The 26,414-nt window shown below is 36.8% G+C and overlaps 1 pseudogene; it reads left to right on the forward strand.

The window, feature by feature from the left end:
- The window catches only part of LOC112447016 (retinoic acid receptor RXR-gamma-like), an 88,578-nt pseudogene extending 67,196 nt beyond the window's left edge, over positions 1 to 21,382 (forward strand).
- The last annotated feature ends 5,032 nt before the right edge of the window (positions 21,383 to 26,414 follow it).

Genomic DNA, 26,414 nt, shown 5'->3' on the forward strand with positions numbered 1-26,414 from the left:
CTTCCCAATCTACAGATCAAACCTTAAGTCTCCTGACTTACAGGCAGAGTCTTTACCAACTGAGCCACCAGGGAAGCACCAGCATTCTAGTATCAAACAGAATAGTCTGACTACCCTAAAAATTCTTTTTGATCTGCCTGGTCACCCCTCCCTGACCTTGACTTTTGTGTGCTCAGCCACTCAGTCATGTCCAACTCTTTGTGACCCTATGAACTGTAGCCCGTCAGGCTCCTCTGTCCATGGGATTCTCCAGGCAAGTATACTGGAGTGGTCACTATCTTCCTGACCCAGGGATCAAATCCAGGTCTCCTGCATTGCAGGTGGATTCTTTACCATCTGAGCTACCAGGGAAGACCTGACCCTTAGAAACTACTAATTTTATTTTTTTCTATTATGATAATTTGTCTTTTCTAGATTGTCATATAACTGGAATCATACAATATGAAAACTTTCAGATTAATTTCTTGATATTTACTAGTATGCATTTAAGATTGCTCCATGTCCTTTCATGGCTTGATAGCTCATTTGTTTATATCATGGGATGATATTCCATTATATCAATGTAACACAGTTTATTCATCCATATACTGAATGACAGCTTAGTTGCCTATAAGTTTTGGCAGTTATGAATAAAGCTGCTATAAATGTCTGAGTGTAGGTTTTTGTGTGGACATAAGTATTCAATTCAAGGAATTTAATTGCTGGATCATATGGTAAAATTATGTAAGTTTAGTAAGAAACTATCAAATTGTCCTCCAAATTTTGCTTTCCTGCCAGCAATAAATGAGAGTTACTATTAATTCACATCTTCCCCAGAATTTAGTGTTGTCAATGTTTCATATTTTGGCCATTCTAAAAAGTATCTAATGGCATTTTGTTATTGTTTAAGTTAGCATTTTCCTGATGAGAAATGATATGAAGCATATTTTCATATGCTTATTTGCCATCTGTATATTTTTGTTGAAACATCTGTTTAAGGTCTTTGGACCATTTTCTAATTGGATTGTTTGTTTCTTACTGTTGAGTTTTAAAGTTCTTTGCATATTTTGGAAAATATTCCTTTTTAAGATGAGTCTTTTATGAATATTTCTGTCTGTGGCTTGTCTTCCTATTCTCTTGACATTGTCTTTAGAGCAAAAGTTTTTACTTTTAATGACATACAGTTTGTCAGTTATTTCTTTCATGGATTGTGCCATATTGGTTCTCTCTAAAAAGTCATCATACAGTTGGGTATATATTTCCTTTTCTCCCTTGCCTTTCACTTCTCTTCTTTCCTCAGCTATTTGTAAAGCCTCCTCAGACAACCATTTTGCTTTCTTGTAATTCTTTATCTTTGGGATGATTTTGGTCACTGCCTCTGGTACAATGTTACAAACCTCAGTCGATAGTTCTGCAGGCACTCTGTGTAGCAGATCTAATCCTTTGAATCTGTAACCTCCACTGTATAATAGGAAGGGATTTGATTTAGGTCATATCTTAGTGGCTTATGGTTTCTCCACTTTCTCTAATTTAAGCCTGAATTTTGCAATAATGAGCTCATTATCTGAGCCACAGTCAGCTCCAGGTCTTGTTTTTACTGACTCGATAGAGCTTCTCCATCTTTGACTGCAAAGAACATAATCAACTTGATTTCAGTATTGACAATCTGGTGATGTCCATGTGTAAAGGCGTGTCTTATGTTGTTGGAAGAGGGAGTTTGCTATGAACAGTGTGTTCTCTTGACAAAACTCTGTTAGCCTTTGCTCTGCATCATTTTGTACACCAAGGCCAAACTTACTTGTTACTCCTGGTATCTTTTGATTTCCTACTTTTGTATTCCAATTTCATATCATGAAAAAGAAATCTTTTGTGTTAGAAGGTGTGGGTTTTCTGGTGGCTCAGCTGGTAAAGAATCTGTCTGAAATATGGGAGACCCGGATTCTATCCCTGGGTTGGGAAGATTCCCTGGAGAAGGGAACAGCTATCCACTCCTATATTCTGGCCTGGAGAATTCCATGAACTCTATAGTCCATGGGGTCACAAAGAGTCGGACATGACTGAGCGACTTTCACACACATACACACATGAAATGCCACACAATATGAAGTATTGTAGGTCTTCATAGAACTGCTCAACTTCAGCTTATTCAGCATCAGTAGTTGGAGTATAGACTTGGATCACTGTGATGCTGAATGGTTTGTCTTGGAAATGAGATCACTTTGTCATTGTTGAAATTGCACCCAAGTACTGCATTTCAGAATCTTCTGTTGACAATGAGGACTACTATTTTCCTTTTAAGGGATTCTTGCCCACAATATTAGATATAATGGTCATCTGAACTAATTCACCCATTTCTGTTCATTTTAGTTCACAGATGCCTAAAATATAGATTTTCAATCTTGCCATCTCCTGCTTAACCACATCCAATTTACCTTAATTCATAGACCTAACATTCCAGATTCCTATGCAATATAGTGCTTTACAGCATTGGACTTTACTGTCACCAACAGACACATCCACAACTGAGTGTCATTTCTACTTTGGCTCAGTCACTTCAATCTTTCTAGAGCTATTCATAATTGCTATCTACTCTTTCCCAGTAGCATATTCAACATTTTCTGATCTGGAGGGGCTCATCTTCTGGTGTCATAGATTTTTGCCTTTTCATACTGTTTATGTGATTCTCTAGGCAAGAATACTGGAGTGAGTTGCCATTTCCTCCTCCAACTGAATGCAGTGTTCCAGAGAATAGCAAAGAAAAATAAGAATGCCTTCTTATATGAACAATATAATGAAATAGAGAAAAACAACAGAAAGGGTAAGACTAAAGATGTCTTCAAGAAAACTGAAGATATCAAGGAATATTTCCTGAGAAGATGGGCACGAAAAAGGGCAGAAATGGCAAGGACCTGACAGAAACAGAAGAGATAAACAAGAGATGACAAGAATACACAGAACTATACAAAAGTGGTCTTAATGATGTGAATAACCATGATGGTGTGGTTACTTATGTAGAGTCAGACATCCTGGAGTGTGAGGTCAAGTGGGAAACATTACTAGAAAATAGCTAGTGGAGGCGATAGAGTTCCAGCTGAGCTATTTAAAATACTAAAAGATGATGCTGTTAAAGTACTGTAGTCAATATGCCAACAAATTTGGAAAACTCCACAGAAGCACAAGACTGGAAAAGGTTAGTTTTTATTCCAATCCCAAAGAACAGAAATGCTAAAGAATGTTCAAACTACCATAAAATTGTGCTCCTTTCACTTGCTAACAAGGTTAGGCTCAAAATGTTTCAAGTTAGGCCTCAGTAGTATTGGAACTGAGAACTTCCAAATGTACAAGCTGGGTTTCCAAGATGTAGAGGAAGCAGAGATGAAATTGCCAACATTTGTTGGATCATAGAGAAAGCAAGGGAATTCCAGAAAAACATCTGCTTTCGCTTCATGGTTTATGCTAATACCTGTGTGTGGGTTACAACAAACTGGAAAATTCTTAAAGAGATGGGATTATAAAACCACCTTACCTGTCTCCCGAGAAACCTATATGCTGGTCAAGAAGCAACAGTTAGAACCAGACATGGAACAACTGACTGGTTCAAAATTGGGAAAGGAAATGACAAGGCTCTATACTGTTTTTCCTGCTTATTAAACTTCTATGCAAGATACAGCCTGCGAAATGCCAGGTTGGATGAATTGAAAGCTGAAATACAGATAGCCGGGAGAAATAACAACCTCAGATATGCAGATGATACTACTCTAATGGCAGAAAGTAAAGAGGATCTAAAGAACCTCTTGATGAGGGTGAAAGAGGAGAGTGAAAAAAACTGGCTTGAAACTTAACATTCAAAAAATGAAGATCACAGCATCCAGGCCCATCACTTCATGGCAAATACATGGGGAAAAAGTGGAGACAGGGGCAAATTTTATTTTCTTGGGCTCCAAAATCACTAGTGACTTTGTGACTGCAGCCTCAAAATTAAAAGATGCTTGCCCCTTTGAAGAAAAGCTATGAGAAACCTAGACAAAGTAATAAAAAGCAGAGACATCACTTTGCCAACAAAGTGATGTCTCTTTGTTGTCAAAGAGACAACAAAGCTTTGACCATATAGTCAAAGCTATGCTTTTTCCAGGAATCATGTACAGATGTGAGAAAGTGAAAAGGAAAGTGTTAGTCATTCAGTCGTATTTGGCTCTTTGAGTCCCCATGAACTGTAGCCTGTAGGCTTCTCTGTCCATGAAATTTTTCAGGCAAGAATACTGGAGTGGGTTGTCATTCCCTTCTTCGGGGGATCTTCTAAACCCAGGGATCGAACCCAGGTGTCCTACATTGAAGACAAATTCTTTACCATCTGAGCTACCAGAAAAGGACAATAATATGAATACTGAATTCTAAATCACTGCATTTTGAGTAAGTCGTAGTGACAATTCAGAGTTGAATAAAGATTTGATCCTTTGCATCTGACACTTTTGTTAGAAATTTTCTTGGTCTTATATATTAGGGTTTAATCTTCTGTCCGAGACTGTCTTTTTTTATATAAGTGACTAGGGAACATTTCTGTCTTTGTTTGATAGGTAACATGAAGCTTTTAGGACTTCAAAGAAATTTTACTTTCTAAAATAAAGACATTGTCTTAGTTCCATAGGATTGAATTTCCCTTTTGTTAATTTTTCTGCCCTCTTTTAAAATGATTTTGATCTCTAATTCAGAGAATCTATGATATGATGAAAATTAATAAAACTTATTTTATCAATTAATGTGAGATTTTTAATATTATAAATTTATAATAAATACATTAACAAACATTTAGAAAATGAATATATCTTATTTATTTTGATCTAGATGCACTTACTGGTGATAAAAACAATGTTTAGCTCCCTTGCTTTTCCTCCCAATCACCTAAGTATACCGATGACAGTTTCAAAATACTTCCAAGAAAACTTTCAAGAATACTTTGTTTGATAATTATCAATGTCCCTTAAAAGAAGTTCTCTTTGTTCAAGAAATTAAAGACTGACCTGAAATGGTGCAGAGGTAGATCAAAGTTGAGACAACTCTATTCACACAAGAATAACAAAATAATCTGTGAAAGTATTTTGCCTTAACTGATATTTATAATCTGCTCCTTGAAATATGCAAATATGGAATAGGATGTTCTGCCAGACAGCTGACAATTGGAAAAGAAAGAAAAAAAAAACACCCTCCTATTAATAAGGATAAGTTGGAGGGCTATTTCCTTAACTGTGATGGTTTGGAAAGTAAAATCTCATTATGTGCAGAAAGGGGTGAAAAAAGAAAAAAAAGTGTTTGCCTTGACAGCTTGAACTGACTCTTCACTCTCTCTGGTCCTTGTCAAAGGCTCTGCTTTCATTCATCCATCAGGCACTTTTGAATATCATTTTGTCAGGCAATATTCTAAACTGTAGATATATATAATGGCAATTATTAAGTTAAACCAAATTCTTGCATTTAGAGAACTTTCTAGTGAGAGGAGGCAGAGATAATCCAATAAGGAAATAAATATATAACATCCCAAATAAAATAGGGATGGGATTTGGGAACATTTAATGTGTATTGATATTTATTTCACATCTATCCTATGCAAGTGCAATCTCACTTCTTGTAAATCTTACCTCAAAAAAGTGCAAAGACAGAAATACTTCATCCTTGGGAATTCACAGGGGGAAACACAGATGAATAAGCAAGTAAAGTTAGAAAATAAAGCTTTATAGAATAGCAAAATGGAATATAGAAACATACATTCTGACTTATTCTTTTCAAGGTTATGGTAATTGGGAAGATGCCATTAGCATGAGCTAGCTAGGCATGTATGTTAAGTTGCTTCAGTCACGTCCAACTCCCTGCAACCCGATGGAGTGTAGCCCACCAGGCTCCTCTGTCCATGATTCTCCAGGCAAGAATACTGGAGTGGGTTGCCATGCCCTCCTCCAGGGGATCTTCCACTGTCAGGGACTGAATCCATGTCTCTTATGTCTCCTGCATTGGCAGGCAGGTTCTTTACCACTAGGACCACCTGATAGCATTTGTCCTCAAAGCTGGGAGAACAATAACTACCTGGTCAGTTGGCAGTCCCACCCTGGTGATAAGACTGCTCATTACTGAATTTAGATAGATTTTTACTATAGAAAAGGAACTGTAAATGAAAGAACTATGAGTATTCTACTGAGCATCCTAGCCTAATAGAAACATAATAAGAACTACAAAATCTAAACATAGGTAGTTTACAATTTTATAGTTGCTTGATAGAAAGTGAAATTAATTTTAATAATATGTTTTATTTAACTCAATTTGTTCAAAATATTATCATTTCATCATTTAATTACTACAAACATATTAATGAGCTTTATACATTCTTCTTTCCATACTGTCTTCAAAATCTAGTATGTATTTACAGCTAAACACAGCTTATTTTGAAATATAGTTATATTTTATTTGTTCAATAATTCTTGGCTGCCATATTATACAGCATATCTATAGAACATTTCATCTCACTTCATCCTGCCTTTTCTCTGAGATTTTTTTTCCTAATTAATAAAGATATGTAGAGATTTCAGCATAGTCAGAGTATGGATTTTTTTTTTACAAAATTGCAACCTGCAATTTTGGGGGCTTTTTTATTTGTTATGTTAAATATTTGGTTAATATTTCTAATACATTTCAAGGTAGTAGAGATTTATATGTAGAGAAAAATGATGCTATATCTGAATAAGCTGAATTTCTGTAAGTCCCTTATCCCTACTAAGTAACTGTAAAATCATTAATTATTTTAAGAAGCAAACAAAATTTTTTCTTCCCTTTTTTCTTGGTCCAGTAACAATAAGAATATGAAGGTCAGGCTCAAGTGTCTCAAGATTTCTTGAAATTGTAAAGCACAGTGTAGCAGACAAGAAACTGGATTTCTCCCGGTACGTCATTGAATTACATAGTCACTAAGAACTGCCAACTTGCTGACTGTATATATTTTTAAGTCCAAAAGGCAAAAGGTGAGGATTCACCATTGACCTTCTTGTCAAAAATACTGAACAATTTTTCTAGGTGCTGACAGTTTGGATGATTTTTTTTCCTGTTTTGTCCTTACAGCCTTTTCTCTCAGGTGTTTTCTTTCTGTGCTTTCTCAGAACACTTGTTCAGGTGATTCTTGAATTTATAAACTCACTAAAGTATAAGACTGGATTTAGTCAATTAGAACTGCTTGGAAAGGTAGACTTTATGTGTCCAAACCCGGTATAAATAAAATGCATCATTTAAAAAGTAATCTAATTTTGATATTTAACTAATCAGTTGTTGGTAATTATGACTCAACATGACAATGAAAAGATGAATAATGAAATATCCCCCAAATCTAAATGCAGTGATATTCTTATAGGCTACAAATTAAAAAGTTATTCTTTTATATATAAAATTTGACCAGAAAATTTAAAAAGTTAATTATTCTTTACTGCAGTAATTTATGGTTAACTTCTATTTTTTAATTCTTTCTAATTGAGTAGTTAGTTGATAGCTTTATAAAAAAAGTTTCATTCTTCTATGATGTTCCTGTGCCTTTGTTTCGGGTCAAGTGGTACTGAAGCATTAATATTTTCTAGGTTGCAATTTTCTCTTTAATACAACTTGAGGACACCAATATGTTCACCCTAAAACAAGGAAAAATGCAGTCATGAAATACAACAGACTGTGTCACAAAACCTTCAACATTCTTTGGCGATTTACTAGGGGAATGTTTAAACCTTTCAAACAAATTTAACATTTACTTCTAACATTTACTTCTTTGTGTTGTGTTGGTCCACTTTACTTGAGATATTAACTTGAGAAAGAACATCTGCCAAACTACCTTAGGTTTCCTCTTGTTAGTACAAAATAAAAAATGTTAAAAATTTTTATTTTAAACATAATTTTATTTTTTAAGTCAGTATTTAAAACTTAGGGATTGACCAAGTTTACTAACTAAGCATTTTTATAATTAGATTATAAAGTTGCTTAAACACGTCTGTGCTGTGCCCATGCTAAGTCACTTCAGTCGTGTCTGAGTCTGTACAACCCTATGGACTGTAGCCCAGGAGGTTCCTCGTTCCATGGGATTCTCCAGGCAAAAATACTAGAGTGGGTTGCCATGCCCTTCTCCTGGGGACCTTCCCAACTCAGGGACCTGTGTCTCTTACTCCTGCCTTGGCAGCCAGGCTTTTTACCACTAGTGCCATCTGGGAAGCCCAAACATGTCTGTGAATGTCATTTATTTTATCTTGAGACTACAGATTGTTAACTTAAATATGGATTCTGTATTACTAAGTTGAACCTGTCTTCTAAATGATCATAATTACTTTTCTTTTGACGTATATTCCTCCTTTAATTTCCTTTGGTATTAGAATCTGCAGCTATTTTACAATGTCAGTTTTAATTCCTGCCTATTTTTTTTTGTTATAGCATGCTATGAAAACTACATACAGACTTTTAAAATGCAATTAGACATTTTATAGTTAATCCTTTCAAAATTTTTACAATGTAAGGAAAGCATCACTAAAAAATGAACAATGGGATAAAGAGACAACTCTAGAAATCTCAAATGCCCTATTAAAATCTAGGGACAATTGCAATGGTCCATGTTGTTTCACCAGAGATCCAGGGTCCTCCTTAGGTAGTTACACAGGTAGACTCAGGCATCTGGAATGTATTTTCCTAGCATCATTTTTTTTTATCTAGTTATTATTATCCTATTCATTATTAAGCAGATAGAGAGAAAGCACAAAAATTTAGTTATGCATTGAAAATTGCAAAAGTAGGATATCTTATTGTTAGCTGTCTAAGGAAAAGGGCCAACATAGGTTCTCAGGATGCTTTATAGGACAAAGTCCTGATAAATAATTCGGACCAAATGAAAATATTTGAAAGAGCAGGGAAACTGAGGGAGACAGAGTAGACCAAATTTTATGAAAAAGTATCTGTTTAATAATTTTTTAAACTTTTAAAAAATGAGTATAGATGAGAGACTAACACTTTCACTAGATTCACTGTAGGTCACAAAAAACGAAAACAAAAGACATAAGGAGATTCTTCACCCAGGTTTCCACAGTGGTAATATCATGAAAGACCATAGTATAACATCAAAACCAGGAGATTAACATTGGTATATATTACATAGAATCCCTTGCTTGTGTGTGTGTGTGCATGTGTGTGTGTGTGTGTGCCTGTGTGTGTTTTATATACAGTACTGTGCCTTTTTGCCACATGTATGGATTCATGTAACTACCACCATACTCAAGATACAGAACTGTTACACCACCACAAGGTCCATCAGACTAACCTTTCCTAGACTCACTCAAAGTTTCTCTCACTTCCATTCCTAAGCTTCATAAACCAGCAATCTATTGTCTATCTCTATAATTTCTCTAGCCAGCAATGTCAAATAAATGGAATGATACAATATCTAACATTCTGAGATAGGCTTTTATTCACTTACTTGTGTGTGCTCATTCCCTTCAGTCATTTCTGACTCTGCCACCACCTGGACTCCTTTGTCCACAGGATTCTTCAGGCAAGAATAATGGAGTGGGTTGCTGTGCCTTCCTCCAGGGTATTTTCCCCATCCAGTGGTTGAAGCAAGGTGGACTGCATTGCAGGCAAATTCTTTACTGCTGAGACACTGGGGAAACTCACTTGAGATCTACCCAATTTTTTTATGACCCTCACATACTCTTTCTCTTCTCTAGGGTTCCAATGATATGAATGCTAGATAAATAGTCCTGTATACTCTATGGGTCTTTGAGACTCCATTCTTCTTCTTTTTTTTTTTCAAATCAATATCTCTCTATTTACCAGGTTACTCAGATCAGTATCAGTATCAGTTTAGTCACTCAGTCGTGTCCGACTCTTTGTGGCCCCATGGACTGCAGCAAGCCAAGCTTCCCTGTCCATTCCCAGCTCCCAGAACTTGCTCAAATTATGTCCATTGAGTTGGTGATGCCATCCAACAATCTCAACTTCTGTTGTCCCCTTCTCCTCCTGCCCTCAATCTTTCCCAGTATCTGTCTTTTCCAATGAGTCAGCTCTTCGTATCAGGTAGCCAAAGTATTGGAGTTTCAGCTTCAACATCAGTCCTTCCAAAGAACACCCAGGACTGAACATCGCAGTTCAAAAGCATCAATTTTTCAGTGCTCAGCTTTCTTTATGGTCCAACTCTCACACCCATACAAGACTACTGGAAAAACCATAGCTTTGACTAAATGGACCTTGGTCAGCAAAGTAATGTCTCTGCTTTTTAATATGCTGACTAGGTTGGTCATAGCTTTTCTTCCAAGGAGCAAGCATCTTTTAATTTCTCGGCTGCAATTTCAGAGCCCAAGAAAATAAAGTCTGTCACTGTTCCCATTGTTACCCCATCTATTTGCCATGAAGTGATGGGACTGGATGCCATGATCTTTGTTTTTTGAATGTTGAGTTATAAGCCAGCTTTTTCACTCTCCTCTTTCACTTTCATCAAGAGGCTCTTCAGTTCCTCTTTGCTTTCTGCCATAAAGTTGGTTGCTTTCTCTCATCTTCATATCTAAAGTTATTGATATTTCTCTCAGAAATCTTGATTCCTGCTTGTGCTTCATCCAGTCCAGCATTTCACATGATGTATTCTGCATATTAGTTAAATAAGCAGGGTGACAATATACAGCCTTGACATGCTCCTTTCCCAATTGGGAACCAATCTGTTTTTCCATGTCTGGTACTAACTATTGCTTCTTGACCTGCATACAGACTTTTCAGGAGGCAGGTCAGGTGGTCTGGTATTCCCTTCTCTTAAAGAATTTTCCACACTCTATTGTGATCCTCACAGTCAAAGGCTTTGCTGTAGTCAATGAAGCAGACGTAGATGCTTTTCTGGAACTCTCCTGCTTTTTTCGATGATCCAAAAAGATGTTGGCAATTTGGTCTCTGGTTCCTCTGCCTTTTCTAAATCCAGCTTGATCATCTGGAAGTTCTCAATTCATGTACTGTTGAAACCTGGCTTGGAAAACTTTGAGCATTTCTTTGCTAGTGTGTGAGATGAGAACAATTGTGCAGTATTTGAACATTCTTTGGGATTAGAATGAAAATTGATCTTTTCCAATCCTGTGGCCACTGCTGAGTTTTCCAAGTTTCCTGGCATTTTGAGTGCAGCACTTTTTAGCATCATCTTTTAGGATTTGAAATAGCTCAACTGGAATTCCATCACCTCTACTAGCTTTGTTGACAGTGACGTTTCCTAAGGCCCACTTGACTTCACATTTCAGGATGTCTGTCTCTAGGTGAGTGATGACACCATCGTGGTTATCTGGGTCATGAAAAATATTTTTTGTATAGTTCTTCTGTGTTTTCTTGCCACCTCTTCTTAATATCTTGTATTTCTGTTAGGTCCAAACCATTTCTGTCCTTTAGTGTGCCCAGCTTTGCATGAAATACTCCCTTAGTATCTAATTTTCTTGAAGAGATCTCTAGTCTTTCCCATTCTATTGTTTTCCTCTATTTCTTTGTACTGATCACTGAGGAAGTCTTTCTTATCTCTCTGTGCTATTCTTTGGAACTCTGCATTCAGATGGGTATATCTTCCCTTTTCTCCTTTGCCTCTCACTTGTCTTCTTTTCTCAGTTATTAGTAAGGCCTCCTCAGACAACCATTTTGCCTTTTTGCATTTATTTTTCTTGGGAATGGTCTTGATCAGTGCTTCCTATACAATGTCACAAACTTCCAGCCATAGTTCTTCAGGCACTCTCTATATCAGATATAATCCCTTGAATATGTTTGTCCCTTCCATTGTATAATCATAAGAGATTTGATTTAGGTCATGCTTGAATGGTCTAGTTCAGATCAGGTAATGTCTATTGATATGTCTTTGAGTTCACTGATTCTTTTCTCTGTCATCTCATTTTGCTATTGAGCCCATGCTTTGAGATGTCTTCCCCAAGCTCCCTCTGGTTACTGTATTTTTCAGATCTATAATTTATTTTATTTCTTTTTGCTATCTCAATTCCCTTAACAGAGATTTTCTATTTTTTTTTTTTCACTTCTTTCAAGAGTGTTCATAGTTGGTCACTGAAGCATTTTAATGACAACTACTTTAAAATCCTTTTCAGGTAACCACAGTGTCGATGTAGTTGATATTCTCAATATTGATGTCTCTTTATGATTGTACTTTATACAAGTTGTTCATTTGTAAAAGAGAGATTATTTGCAAAACAGAAATTTTTTTTTATTGTCCTGTGGCTATTTTGGGTATTATGTTATGAGACTCTGTATTCTATATAATCTTTTTTTCAAGCAGTTGTCCTGTTTAGGATATATTATAGTTAGATGAGGGTGAGGGTTCCAGTCCCCACTGATTCTTACTGACACCAAGGTGAGGTGAGGAAGACCAGAGTGCTGAGTAGCCTTGCATCATACACTTCATTCAGTCTTGTTAGATGAGAGTGAAGCCTCGGCTCCTCACTAGGTCCTGTTGATACAAAGACATAGCAAGTGGAATGCTAACTAACTCACCTTCTACTGCCTTGTTAAGCATTATTGCTGCTGACTGTAGTAGGGGGCTCCTTGCTGGGCCTTCATGAAAGTAGTCTAGTAGGTGAATTAGAGCATTGCCTGCTTCTGCTGTATAGAGGATTGAAGACCTATCCCTGGCTTAAGTACACTGATATTACTTTAGTAGTATAATTAGAGCATTGCCTCTTTATGATAGGTAGGGGATAGAAAATCAACTCCTATGGTTGGCAAGTTATAAAATTGTCCCTCAGTATATTTCTTTTTATTCCCCATTTCCATAAGTACAGGGAAAGACGTCTTGCCCATGATGACATCATTACAGACTAAAATGGATCTTGCAGGTGTAGTTCAGGTTTCTGATCAGTTGCCACTAAGATAATCAAAATACAAATAATCCTGGTGGATATAACCTAACTATATGAACACTTCTGAAGTAAACATACTTCTAAGCTAGTAGAAAAATAGGAAGTCAAAGATACTCAAAACAAAACAACAAAAGAAAGATTTCACTCATCTTTCCTGGTTTTAAAGGTGGAAGGGGCCATTTGTTAGAGACTAGAGCAGCCTCAAGGGCCTGAAAACAACCCCTAACCAACTGTAATCAATTATTAAAAATAGGATTATGGTGGTTTAGTTATATAAGATGCTTAAAGATTTTTCTGAGATGTGCCATATTAAGCTTACCAGTTGTGTCCCTTGAGTGGTATCCTTAACTAAGTTCAGTCCCTCAGTTGTGTCCAACTCTTTGCGACCCATGAGTCATAGCACGCTGGGCCTCCCTGTTCATCAACAACACCTGGAGTTCACTCAAACTCCTGTCCATTGAGTCAGTGATGCCATCCAGCCATCTCATCCTCTGTCCTCCCCTTCTCCTCCTGCCCCCAATCCCTTCCAGCATCAGGGTCTTTTCCAATGAATCAACTCTTCACATGAGGTGGCCAAAGTACTGGAGTTTCAGCTTCAGCATCAGTCCTTCCAATGAACACCTAGGACTGATCTCTTTTAGGATGGACTGGTTGGATCTCCTTGCAGTCCAAGGGACTCTCAAGAGTCTTCTCCAACACCACAGTTCAAAAGCATCAATTCTTCGGTGCTCAGCTTTCTTCACAGTCCAACTCTCCATCCATACATGACCACTGGAAAAACCATAGCCTTGACTAGACGGACATTTGCTGGCAAAATAATGTCTCTGCTTTTCAATATACTATCTAGGTTGGCCGTAACTTTCCTTCCAAGGAGTAAGTGTCTTTTAATTTCATGGCTGCAATCACCATCTGCAGTGATTTTGAGCCCAAAAAATAAAGTCTGACACTGTTTCCCCTGTTTCCCCATCTATTTCCCATGAAGTGATGGGACTGGATGCCATGATCTTAGCTTTCTGAATGTTGAGCTTTAAGCCAACTTTTTCACTCTCTTCTTTCACTTTCATCAAGAGGCTTTTTGTTCTTCTTCACTTTCTGCCATAAGGGTGGTGTCATCTGCATATCTGAGGTTATTGGTATTTCTTCCAGAAATCTTGATTCCAGCTTGTACTTCTTCCAGCCCAGCGTTTCTCATGATGTACTCTGCATAGAAGTTAAATAAGCAGGGTGACAATATATAGCCTTGACGTACTCCTTTTCCTATTTGAAACCAGTCTGTTGTTCCATGTTCAGTTCTAAGTGTTGCTTCCTGACCTGCGTACAGGTTTCTCAAGAGGCAGATCAGGTGGTCTGGTATTCCCATCTCTTTCAGAATTTTCCACAGTTTATTGTGATCCACACAGTCAAAGGCTTTGGCATAGTCAATAAAGCAGAAATAGATGTTTTTCTGGAGAAGGAAATGGCAACCCATTCCAGTGTTCTTGCCTGGAGAATCCCAGGGATGGGGGAGCCTGGAGGGCTGCCCTCTATGGGGTCGTACAGAGTCGGACACAACTGAAGTGACTTAGCAGCAGCAGTAGCAAATGTTTTTCTGGAACTCTCTTGCTTTTTCAATGATCCAGTGGATGTTGGCAATTTGATCTCTGGTTCCTCTGCTTTTTCTAAAACCAGCTTGAACATCTGGAAGTTCACAGTTCACGTTTTGCTGAAGCCTGGCTTGGAGAATTTTGAGCATTACTTTACTAGTGTGTGAGATGAGTGCAATTGTGTGGTAGTTTGAGCATTCTTTGGCATTGCCTTTCTTTGGGATTGGAATGAAAACTGACCTTTTCCAGTCCTGTGGCCACTGCTGAGTTTTCCAAATTTGCTGGCATATTGAGTGCAGCACTTTCACAGCATCATCTTTCAGGGTTTGGAATAGCTTAACTGGAATTCCATCACCTCCACTAGCTTTGTTTGTAGTGATGCTTTCTAAGCCCACTTGACTTCACATTCCATGATGTCTGGCTCTAGGTGAGTGATCACACCATTGTGATTATCTTGGGCATGAAGATCTTTTTTGTACAGTTCTTCTGTGTATTCTTGCCACCTCTTCTTAATATCTTCTGCTTCTATTAGGTCCCTACCATTTCTTTCCTTTATCGAGCCCATCTTTGCATGAAATGTTCCCTTGGTATATCTAATTTTCTTGAAGAGATTTCTTGTCTTTCCCATTCTGTTGTTTTCCTCTATTTCTTTGCATTGATCACTGAGGAAGGCTTTCTTATCTCTCCTTGCTATTCTTTGGAACTCTGCATTCAGATGCTTATATCTTTCCTTTTCTCCTTTGCTTTTAGCTTCTCTTTTTTTCACAGTTAGTTCTAAGGCCTCCTCAGACAGCCATTTTGCTTTTTTGCATTTCTTTTCCTTGGGCCACTACCAAATCGTCTGTTATATAGCACCTTGCATGATGTGACTCTTGAAATGTTGTCCTTGGGGTCTCCTGGGTGGCTCAATGTTAAGGAATCTGTCTGCAATGCAGGAGATGCAGTTTCAATCACTGGCTCAGGGAAGATCCCCTGGAAAAGGAAATGGGAACCCACTTCAGTATTCTTGCTTGGGAAATCCTGTGGACAGAGGAGCCTGCAAGCCATGAGGTCACAAAAAGTTGGATACAATTTAGTGACTAAAGGGGACTCCCCTATAGCTCAGATGGTAAAGAATCTGCCTGCAATGCAGGAGACCCAAGTTCAATCCCTGGGTCAGGAAGACCCTCTGGAGAAGGGAATGGCAGTCCACTCCTGTATTCTTGCCTGGAGAATCCCGTGAACAGAGGAAACTGGTGGGCTACAGTCCATGGGGTCATAAAGAGTCAGACATGACTGAACCATTAATACTAGTGACTAAACAAGACCTTGATCTTAATTTAATTTCCATTGGAGGGCTTATATCATTGATTCATTACTAGAAGTTAGAGTAATCCAAAGTTTATGAGTTATCCTAATTCTTAGTGCAATTTAAAAAATAGTAATCACATTTTGTTCTCTCTAAATGAGTTCTGTGATAGCAGAATGTGAATGAAAAATCATAAATGAGGATGGTCTGTGGAGATGGATGTGATTTTATGCTGGGTGTAAAGAATATGGCTTAGAATATTTTGTTTTGGTTATTCTCCAAATTCCTATTTTTATATGAATTGTCATTTTAAAACTTTGTTATTGAATAGATTTTGTAGATATGATCCTTTGTCAATACAAAGACTCTATAATGAAGCTGAAAAGCAAATGTAAAAGAAAGCTTTAAAGGATTTTCCTATCTCTGTATCTTTGATGGCAAGGGCAGTAAGCAACAATATTAAGAAGCACATAGGTCCAGAAAAGGCTGGCCAATCACCTGCTAAAGTATTCCTGAAGAAGTTTCACTTCAAAAATAATTTTATGAAATGCAAGGAATACTCACAGGATCAGTTAGGATTTCAAATCTGTTTATCCAAAGTTTTAAAATCTATTACAGACAGACGTGAAATATAGACTTTAGTGGAAGAAGCAATAATTTCCTGAATGTTGAAGGAAAACACTTAACAGTTATATAAAAGTAGAAGTAAACTTTATTTACAACTGCAACTATATTGTTTTCAAATTCAGTATTGAAATCAATCAAGACTGAAAAGCTTAAGTGTCATTTACAAGCTATTCCCTCATGTTCATTTTTACTCAAATCACATTTGGAGCCTATCTTCTATGATAGAAGGTAACATTTGCTGAATGCACTGGGTGGCATTTGCAATATGCTCTTTTCGAAATCCCAAATCATATTTACAAAGAAAGGTTCACTCAAAAAACATTTTCAACCCATTTACTGATACATACTGTATAATCTTCATTCCCTTCCCTATTTCCTAATATACAAGTTAGTTCCAAACTGACTATCATGAAAATGAGAAGAAACTAATAATTTTACATAATAGGAACACAAGATTTCAGCATGATTTTTACATTGGTTAATATGTGTTGTTGGCTTTTCACCTTGCTTATAGTTTCCTTTGTTGTGCAGAAGCTTTTAAGTTTAATTAGGTCCCATTTGTCTATTTTTGCTTTTATTTCCAATATTCTGGGGTTCAGGATGGGGAACACATGTATACCTGTGGTGGATTCATTTTGATATGGCAAAACCAATACAATATTGTAAAGTTAAAAAATAAAATTAAATTAAATTAAAAAAAAGAAAAAAAAATGTGTTGTTGGCTAGATTTGATGTAAACATCCCACAAAATGAATTCAAGACTGTTTTCTGGTATCAGATGAAAAAGCATATGTAAGAATTTGTTGCTGAAGAGTTTTATTTCCTTTATAGATATATTACATATAAAAAGTAAACATAAAAATAAGGCTGAAAAAAAATGATGTGTCCTAAGCACCTATAAAATTCATTATAAATCTGTTGTTCCCTTTCCAACATTCAATGTTTGTGTGTTATCATCAAAACTGTTTATATACAAGTAAAGACTTTCAAAGTACAGGAAGATTTAGGGTGGAAAAATGGAAGAATGCATTGACTGCAATGATATACAACCATACACTTTTCAAAATAGTTTCAATTTTTTTTTTTTTTACCAGAAATGGTTTAAATTTTGTTATAACTACAAAGTAAAAAAGAATTGCATAATTATTATATGTTTGCTGCTGCTAAGTTGCTTCAGTCGTGTCTGACTCTGTGCGACCCCATAGATGGCAGCCCACCAGGCTCCCCCATCCCTGGGATTCTCCAGGCAAGAACACTGGAGTGGGTTGCCATTTCCTTCTCCAATGCATGAAAGTGAAAAGTGAAAGGGAAGTCACTCAGTCGTGTCCGACTCTTAGCGACCCCATGGACTGCAGCCCACCAGGCTCCTCTGTCCATGGGATTTTCCAGGCAAGAGTACTGGAGTGGGGTGCCAATTATATGTTTAAACTATCTCAAAATGAAGGTTCTCAATATAAAACATACACCTTTAATATATGTCAAACCTTTGAAACTACTGGAAATTAAAGTCTTACTAAGTTCTTATTTTTAGCTAGCTAGCCATTTGAAGATAAAATTAAGCTGGATTCCTGTCTCTACATCATAAATAATTATGGCTGACTCAAAATCTTAAACAAAAAATACAGTTACTAAATAAATTATGAGTGAATATTCATTGCAGAACAATGACACAGATTTCAAAAGAGCCTTATGTTGAAATAAAATCATCACAAAAATTCTGGAACATGGAACACAAATTCAAAGTCAGGTGCTATGAATAAAAGAGATAATAGTCACATTCTTTTTATCATAGAAGAAACACTAATAAATTAATGGTAAAAGGAATATCCCAAATAAATGAGAGTAAAAAAGAAAATGAATTATAAAACAAATGATCAACCTCACTAATAAAGAATTAAAAATAAACTTTAAGAAATACTGCCCGTATCCATCTATCTACCTGTCATATATCTGTATTTCTCTATGCCAAATATATGATTACATTCACCAACATTCACATTAAAAAGCTGTTTTTCTCTATGCAAATAATAATCCTAATTATCTTTCTCTATCTTATATGAATGAGCAGAGATAGTAAACACAAAATTATTGTTGGCATGGAGAAACGGAATCTCTTTATATGCTGTTGGTGAAATGTGGACTCAATTTCTACACACTTTGAGTCATTTACTAATAGGCAAACATTTTTAGAGGTTTTTTGTACCATACTCTCATCCTTAGAAATTAATATCATGAGCATATTTGCATGAATGGGACAGTCTAAGCATCTATATACTGTTGACCCTTGAATAATACTGCACTAGGGATCAACAAACTCCACACCAACTGAGGACATGTGGTACATATTTAGTGAAAAAATCTGTATACAAGTGGACTTTTGCATTTCAGACCACTGTTCCTCTAGGTCAATTATAGAAGGCTTTCAATTTATTGCATCATTATTTTGCTCTTCCTTTTAAGCAAATTAAATGAAATATGACTCACCCATATGATTATATCTGTAGCAACAATAAAAAATTTAAAATAGATGTTTAGAATTTAGTGTGAAATGGCAAATAAAAAGTTGTAAAATGCTTAGTGTAATATCAGTGTTTATTAAAATATACAATGATAATATATGATTAACATGCCAGTAAAAAGACATATTGAAATGAATTAATCATGTTTTGTCATTTCACAAATATTTTGAAAGTCTAGGCTGTGTCAATCATGAGGTTCTTTCTCCTATTTATTATGTCACTTTTATGCAATAACATGATTATTAATTATTTTGTAATAGTTGTATAAATAGTTGATACATGTATGTCCACATGGTAAAAATAAACAATAAGATGAACATCCTTCAATCTTCAATCCAACTTAACTGGAACTTTGTCAATAGCAATGCATCATCTTTTGTGCTTCTAATTACCATCCAATGCCTCTTAATATTTTAATTATCCTAAAACTTGCATGTATTACTTACTTACTTTTCATTTTAATATTTATTAAAGTGTAAGTTCAGATAGGAAACAACAAATAAGTGACCAGTTTGATGAATTTTCATACATACACAATAAAACAAAACAAATACAAAAATGAAAATATAACAATTCCCAGATTGAGAAACAGAACTTTACTAGCACCCAAGAAGCTTTCATTTCCCCTTTAAGTCAATATGTGTTTTGAAAAATAACCACTTCCCTGTCTTCTTACAAACTGTATCACTTTGTCTGTTTTTGAATTTTGTATAAAAAGAATTATTTCATGGATAGTGTTTTGTTTCTTTTGTTCAGTATTATGTTGTAAAGTCCATCTATGCTGTTCAATGAGGCAATGGCTCATAAATTCAAGTTAGATACCTTTTTTTATCATGTAGTAATTTATTGCTTTTTCTCATTTATAATTTTTACTTTTGCATCTTGTCTTTAAAATATTTTATACTTTATGATTATAAAGATTGTATATATTTAAAAAATTTTTATTGCTTACAGTATTATCGGCTTCCCCAATGGCTCAGCGGGTAAAGAATCCGCTTGCAATGCAGGAGACACAGGAGATGATTCAATCCCTGAATCAGGAAGATCCCCTGGAGGAGGAAATGGCAACCCACTCCAGTATTCTTGCCTAGAAAGATCCCATGGACAGAGAAACCCAGCTGACTTCAGTCCATGGGGTTTCAAAGAGTCAAATCTGACTAAGCGACTAAGCACACACACAATGTGGCAATATTTTCTATGTATGCTGTGAGTTAGGGTCACAAATTTCATTTTTTTCAGTAAGGATTTTCATGTTGAATAGACCCCGCTTTTTTCCATATCTGAATCCCACACTTTCATCACTGCATTCCCACGTCACTCTTACTTGGCTTGTATAGTTACAGATATGCTGTGGCTGCATAAAGTCACTGCAGCGTCTTCTGCTTACAACTAAATCTTTGGACAGAATACAAAAGTCTCCTTCAAAAGAAAAAGAAGCGGCTCTGAGCTGACAAACTGTGGAGAAATAGAAAGGAACTGGCTACCTTTGGCACTATCTGAAGTCATGCACAAAACATGATTAAAGGTGTTATGCTGGGTTTCTGTTTCAAGATGAGATCTGCACTTAACTCACTTCCCCATTGGCATCATTATTCAAAAGAATAGGTCTCTTGTTGAAATTTGAAATTTCTTGGGCGAAAAATACATCCACAGAGTTCGGAAGAGGCCAGGTGTTTCTTGTTCAGTATCTTAAGCATCAGAAAAAAAAGTTAATTCCTGAAGGTAACAACACTGATCTTGTATCAAATCTAGCTGCTTTGATTCAGCAAGCCCTAGCAGTTAAAGACACAGTTATCAGAGAATTTTTGGATGTTTTTTATGTTTCTAAAAAAGGAAGTTCAGCAGACTGATGATTAAGACAAGTTGTCCAGCTACCAAAACGGCAAGCTGCTGGATGGTTCATATTTGCGATGTTTTAAAGGCAACATAAATGTGCTGTGTTGGGGAAAAAAAGCCAGTAAGCAGCTTTGCACTCTCTTTGAATGAGCCAAGTACTTTTCCCACTTCTCTGACCTCACTTTGGAGGACTAGGTTATTCTGTTCTGGGCTGGGTGCAGTGGATTGGTGATTGCCTCCTTCTCTAACCGTTTGGTTTCTGTACAGGTTGACATCCTTCTGGCCACAGGTTTATACAATCATCTGAGCCATAACCATAGCACTGGGGTTGACTCCATCTTTGACAGAATTCTGGCTGAGGTGGTGCTCAAAATGAAGTAGATGAGTAAGTCAAAGCTGGGAAGCCTGCAAGCCACAGTGCGTTTAACCCAGCTATCAAGGGTCTGCCCAATTTCCAAGAGGTTCTGTGAAAGATTATGTCATTCTTGAGACCGACACCAAGTAGAAGTATCTGGAACAACTGGGTATCTTTGAAAAACTGCTGTGGTGCCCCCAGCCCTGCAGTTTATCAGCTTGAAATGCCTAGGCATCTCTTCTTCAAGATCATTGGGGAACATGCCCAGTGACACCTTCCTCATGGAAATGGAGATCCTGCTGCAGATCACCTGAGCCTCACCAGATACAGCTTCCCCTATCTGACAATTGTATATGATAAATGTAAACTAGTATAATCATATTGTGGTGCTTCCCAAGTGGTGTTAGTACACATGTTGACAATAAAATGTATAACAATGTCCAGTGGGATTTTCAACATATGTAGATGTAATAGATTTAGCAACTATTAACCTAAGATAATATAAGATAAATCTTTAGTTCAGTTCAGTTCAGTCACTCAGTCATGTCTGACTCTTTGTGACCCCATGAATCACACACAGCACGCCAGGCCTCCCTGTCCATCACCATCTCCCAGAGTTCACTCACACTCACATCCATTGAGTCAGTGATACCATCCAGCCATCTCATCCTCTGTCGTCCCCTTCTCCTCCTGCCCCCAATCCCTCCCAGCACCAGAGTCTTTTCTAATGAGTCAATTCTTCCCATGAGGTGGCTAAAGTACTGGAGTTTCAGCTTTAGCATCATTCCTTCCAAAGAACACCCAGGACTGATCTCCTTTAGAATGGACTGGTTGAATCTCTTTGCAGTCCAAGGGACTCTCAAGACTCTTCTCCAACACCACAGTTCAAAAGCATCAGTTCTTCAGTGCTCAGCTTTCTTCACAGTCCAACTCTCACATCCATACATGACCACAGGAAAAACCATAGCCTTGACTAGATGAACCTTTGTTGGCAAAGTAATGTCTCTGCTTTTCAATATGCTATCTATGTTGGTCATAACTTTTCTTCCAAGGAGTAAGTGTCTTTTAATTTCATGGCTGCAGTCACCATCTGCAGTGATTTTGGAGCCCCCCAAAATAAAGTCTGACACTGTTTCCACTGTTTCCCCATCTATTTCCCATGAAGTGATGGGACCAGATGCCATGGTCTTAGTTTTCTGAATATTGAGCTTTAAGCCAATGTTTTCATCTCCTCTTTCACTTTCATCAAGAGGCTTTTTAGTTCCTCTTCACTTTCTGCCATAAGGGTGGTGTCATCTGCATATCCTTATGGGGGTATAAAGAGACCTAACTGGCAACAAACATTCTGTATTTTATTGAAGTAGTGAAACTTTACTTTGAAATGGCTGTGAACATTTGAATATGTGTATTTAAGTTCCTAGAGTAACACAGTTATACAAAGAGATACAGTCCAAAATCTGATACCTTAAAATAGAATGATCAAATAATCCAAAAGAAGGGACCAAAGGTAAAACAGAGCAACAAAAATCATAGGGGATAAACAGAAAGCAAATGATAAATGAGACTATATTAATCAACCTCAGACATGAAATGATACCACCCTAATGGCAGAAAGCAAAGAGGAATTAAAGAGCCTCTTGATAAAGGTGAAAGAGAGTGAAAAAGCTGGCTTAGAAATCATCATTCAAAAAATTAAGATCATGGCATCTAGTCCCATCTCTTCATGTGTGTTAGTTGCTCAGTCAAATCTGATTCTTTGTGACTCATGGGATATAGCCAACCAGGCTCCTCTGTCCACGGATTTCTCCAAGCAAGAATACTGGAGTCGGCTGCCATTTCCTACTCCAAGGGTCTTTCTGACCCAGGGATTGAACCCAAATCTCCTGCATTGCAGGCAGAATTTTTAATATCTGAGCCACTAGGAAAGCTGGGTCATCCCAAAGACACAGAGAAATCTGAGCCTCCCCATAGAAAGCCTTGCTTAAAATTTTACCAAGCCAGCTTTTAATTTTTAACTGCATAGGCATTAAAGATCCCCCTCAATATTTACAGTGAGATTTAATGTCTTCAGTTAACCAGGTACTTGCAAGTATGAGCTCCATTCCTTATGTCTTTCTACAATGGAGCCATATGGGAGCCACCTTTCAGCCGAGCCCCAGGTATTCCTTGATTTCTTTCCATCATGCCCCTCCTCCAGCATCTTTCCACTGGGTTAATAATCACCTGTTTGTTTGCTTTTATTCAATCAGCCCCTCACCCAGTATCTTGAGAGTGGATCGAATTTTTCAGTGTCTTTCAATTGAGCCACACTCAGTGTCTAGGCCATGAGTGGGTATGCCCCAGATATTCCATTTACCCACCCCACCTCAATATCTTTCCTGCTGGGAGAGAGCAGGGAACCTGCTCCGCCGCCAAATGAAACTCATGAAAAATAGATGGGGAAAAATGAAACAGTGATAGACTTCATTTTCTCAGGCTCCAAAATCACTGCGGATAGTCACTGGAGCCATGAAATTAAAGGACATCTGCTGCTTGGATGAAAAGCTATGACTGCTGCTGCTAAGTCGCTTCAGTCGTGTCCGACTCTGTGCGACCCCATAGACGGCAGCCCACCAGGCTCCCCCGTCCCTGGGATTCTCCAGGCAAGAACACTGGAGTGGGTTGCCATTTCCTTCTCCAAAAGCTATGACAAACCTAGACAAAGTATTCAAAAGCAGAGAAATCACTTTGCTGACAAAAGTCCATATAGTCAAAGCTATGGTTTTTCCAATAGTCATGTATGGATGTGAGAGTTGGACCATAGAGAAGGCTGAGCACTGAATACTTGATACTTTTGAACTGTGGTTCTGGAAAAGACTCTTGAGAGTCCCTTGGACAGTAAGGAAATCAAACCAGTTAGTCCTAAAGGAAATCAATGCTGAATAGTCAATGGAAGGGCTGATGCTGAAGTTGAAGTTTCAAGCCTTTGGTCACCTGATGCAAAAAGTTGACTAGTTGGTAAAGACCCTGATTCTAGGAAAGATTGAGGGCAGGAGAAGAAGGGGGTAACAGATTTTGAAATGGTTGGATGGCATCATTGACTCAATGAACATGAGTTTGAGCAAACTCCGGGAGATAGGAAAAAATAGCAAAGTCTGGCCTCTTGCACCCCATGGGATCACAGAGTTGGACACAACTTAGCAACTGAACAGCATATATCAACCATATGTGACTATATCCAGCCATAATCATAACAATATTAAATGTTAATGGCCTAAGCACCAAGGACCAGAGATAGACAGAGGAGGATTAAAATGTAGAACTTTACTATATGTGGCCTACAAGAAAAATATTTTAAATATAAATTCACAAGTAGATTGAAAGTAAAGGAATAGAATGAGTTTTATCATACAAACAGTAAGCTGAATAAGATTGGAGTGGCTATCTTAATATTGGATAAAATAGACTTCAAGACAAAGAATACTATCAGAAATAAAGTAGAGCATTTTATAATGATAAAAGAGGGAAATACTCAATAGTATATAATTCAAAATGTACATGCACCTCAAACTAATAAAATAGTTTCAAAATACATAAATTAAAAATTGAGTGAATTTCAGAAAGAGACAATTCAACAAACATATGAGATATTAACATCCCTGTCTCAACAACTGATAGAATATAAAGATGACAAATCATTAAAGATACAGAAAATCTTAATCTCTCTATTCATCACTAGAAATATTATGTATTGCGTTATAATATTCAATGATGTATACTCAATGCAAATTGTTTTCCATAGGAAAAGTGCTATTTATATTGACCATATAGTGGACCTTAAAATATTACTCTAAATTTAAAATGATGAAATAACATAAAGCTTTTATTCTCTAACAAAAATAAAATTAAATTAAAATAAGATGTAGAATTCTATCTCAAATATCTAGAAATTAAAAAACACATCTGTGCAATTCATGGGCCAAACAACACATCCCTGGGTGGGTGATAAATGAAATAAGAAAGATAATTAGAAAATAAACTGAATGACAATTGAAATCCAGCTTATCAATATTTGTTTGAATCAGCTAAAGAAATACTTTGTGGGACATTCATAGCTTAAAATTGTTATGTTAGGAAAGAAAAATAATTTAGAATAAATTATCGATGATTCAAAATTAATGTGTTAGAAAAAGAAAAGCAAAACACAAAGTAAATAAAACTAAAGAAATAATAAATAGAAGAACATATATAAATGCAATGAAAAGAGATAGGCAACAGAGACAATTAGAAAAGCTAAAAGATATATGTTGTTAAGATCAATGTCATCAACAAATTCCTAGGTAGACTAAATAAAAGAAAAAGAGGTAACAAAAATGACCAGTATGAAGGGCCTATTACAAATATTTTGGAAATTAAGATGTAGTAATTGAATACTGTGAATGACTTTATACCAACAAATTTCACAACTTAGACAAATGGACATATTTCTTGAAAAAGATAACATCAAAAGTGATACAACCTCTTCCCCCAAAATCTGAATAATTCTGTATCTATTGAAGAAATTGAGTTTGTTATCAAAATATCTCCAGAAATTGTTAAGGTCCAGATGATTTTGCTGTTGTATTGTATTAGACATTTAAGGAAAAAATAGCACACATTTAATATAAATATTTTCAGAAAATAAAGGAGGAGGGCTGATGGGTCAATTTTTTTTTTGAAGCCATTATGACCCTGATTTTAAAATTTGACAAGGAAATTTGAAAAAAATAAAGAGAAAGAAAATTACAGAAATGGCTTACTGATAGATGCATTAACTACTATCCTTAATATACATTAATAAAGTCATAACCAATAACATGATAGGAAAGTGTCTAACAGAGCACATGTTGTTGTTGTTGTTTAGTTGCTAAGTTGTGTCCAACTCTTTTGCAACCCCATGGACTGTACCTCACCAGGCTTGTCTGTTCATGGGATTTCCTAGGCAAAAATACTGGAATCCATTGTTATTTCCTTTTCCAGGGGATCTTACCAACCCAGGAACTGAACCCACATCTCTTGTGTCTCCTGCATTGCAGGTGAATTCTTTACTGCTGAGCCAATGAGAAAACCACAACAGAGCATATAATGCGTTAAAGTGAAGTGAAGTGAAGTGAAGTCACTCAGTCGTGTCCGACTCTTTGCGACCCGGTGGACAGTAGCCTACCAGGCTCCTCCGTCCATTGGATTCTCCAGGCAAGAATACTGGAGTGGGTTGCCATTTCCTTCTCCAGGGGATCTTCCTGACCCAGGAATTGAACCCGGGTCTCCCACATCACGAGCAGACACTTTAACCTCTGAGCCACCAGGGAAGCCCTATAATGCGTTAAA

This window comes from Bos taurus, chromosome 6 (assembly GCF_002263795.3).
Source record: "Bos taurus isolate L1 Dominette 01449 registration number 42190680 breed Hereford chromosome 6, ARS-UCD2.0, whole genome shotgun sequence".
Taxonomy (NCBI): domain Eukaryota; kingdom Metazoa; phylum Chordata; class Mammalia; order Artiodactyla; family Bovidae; genus Bos; species Bos taurus.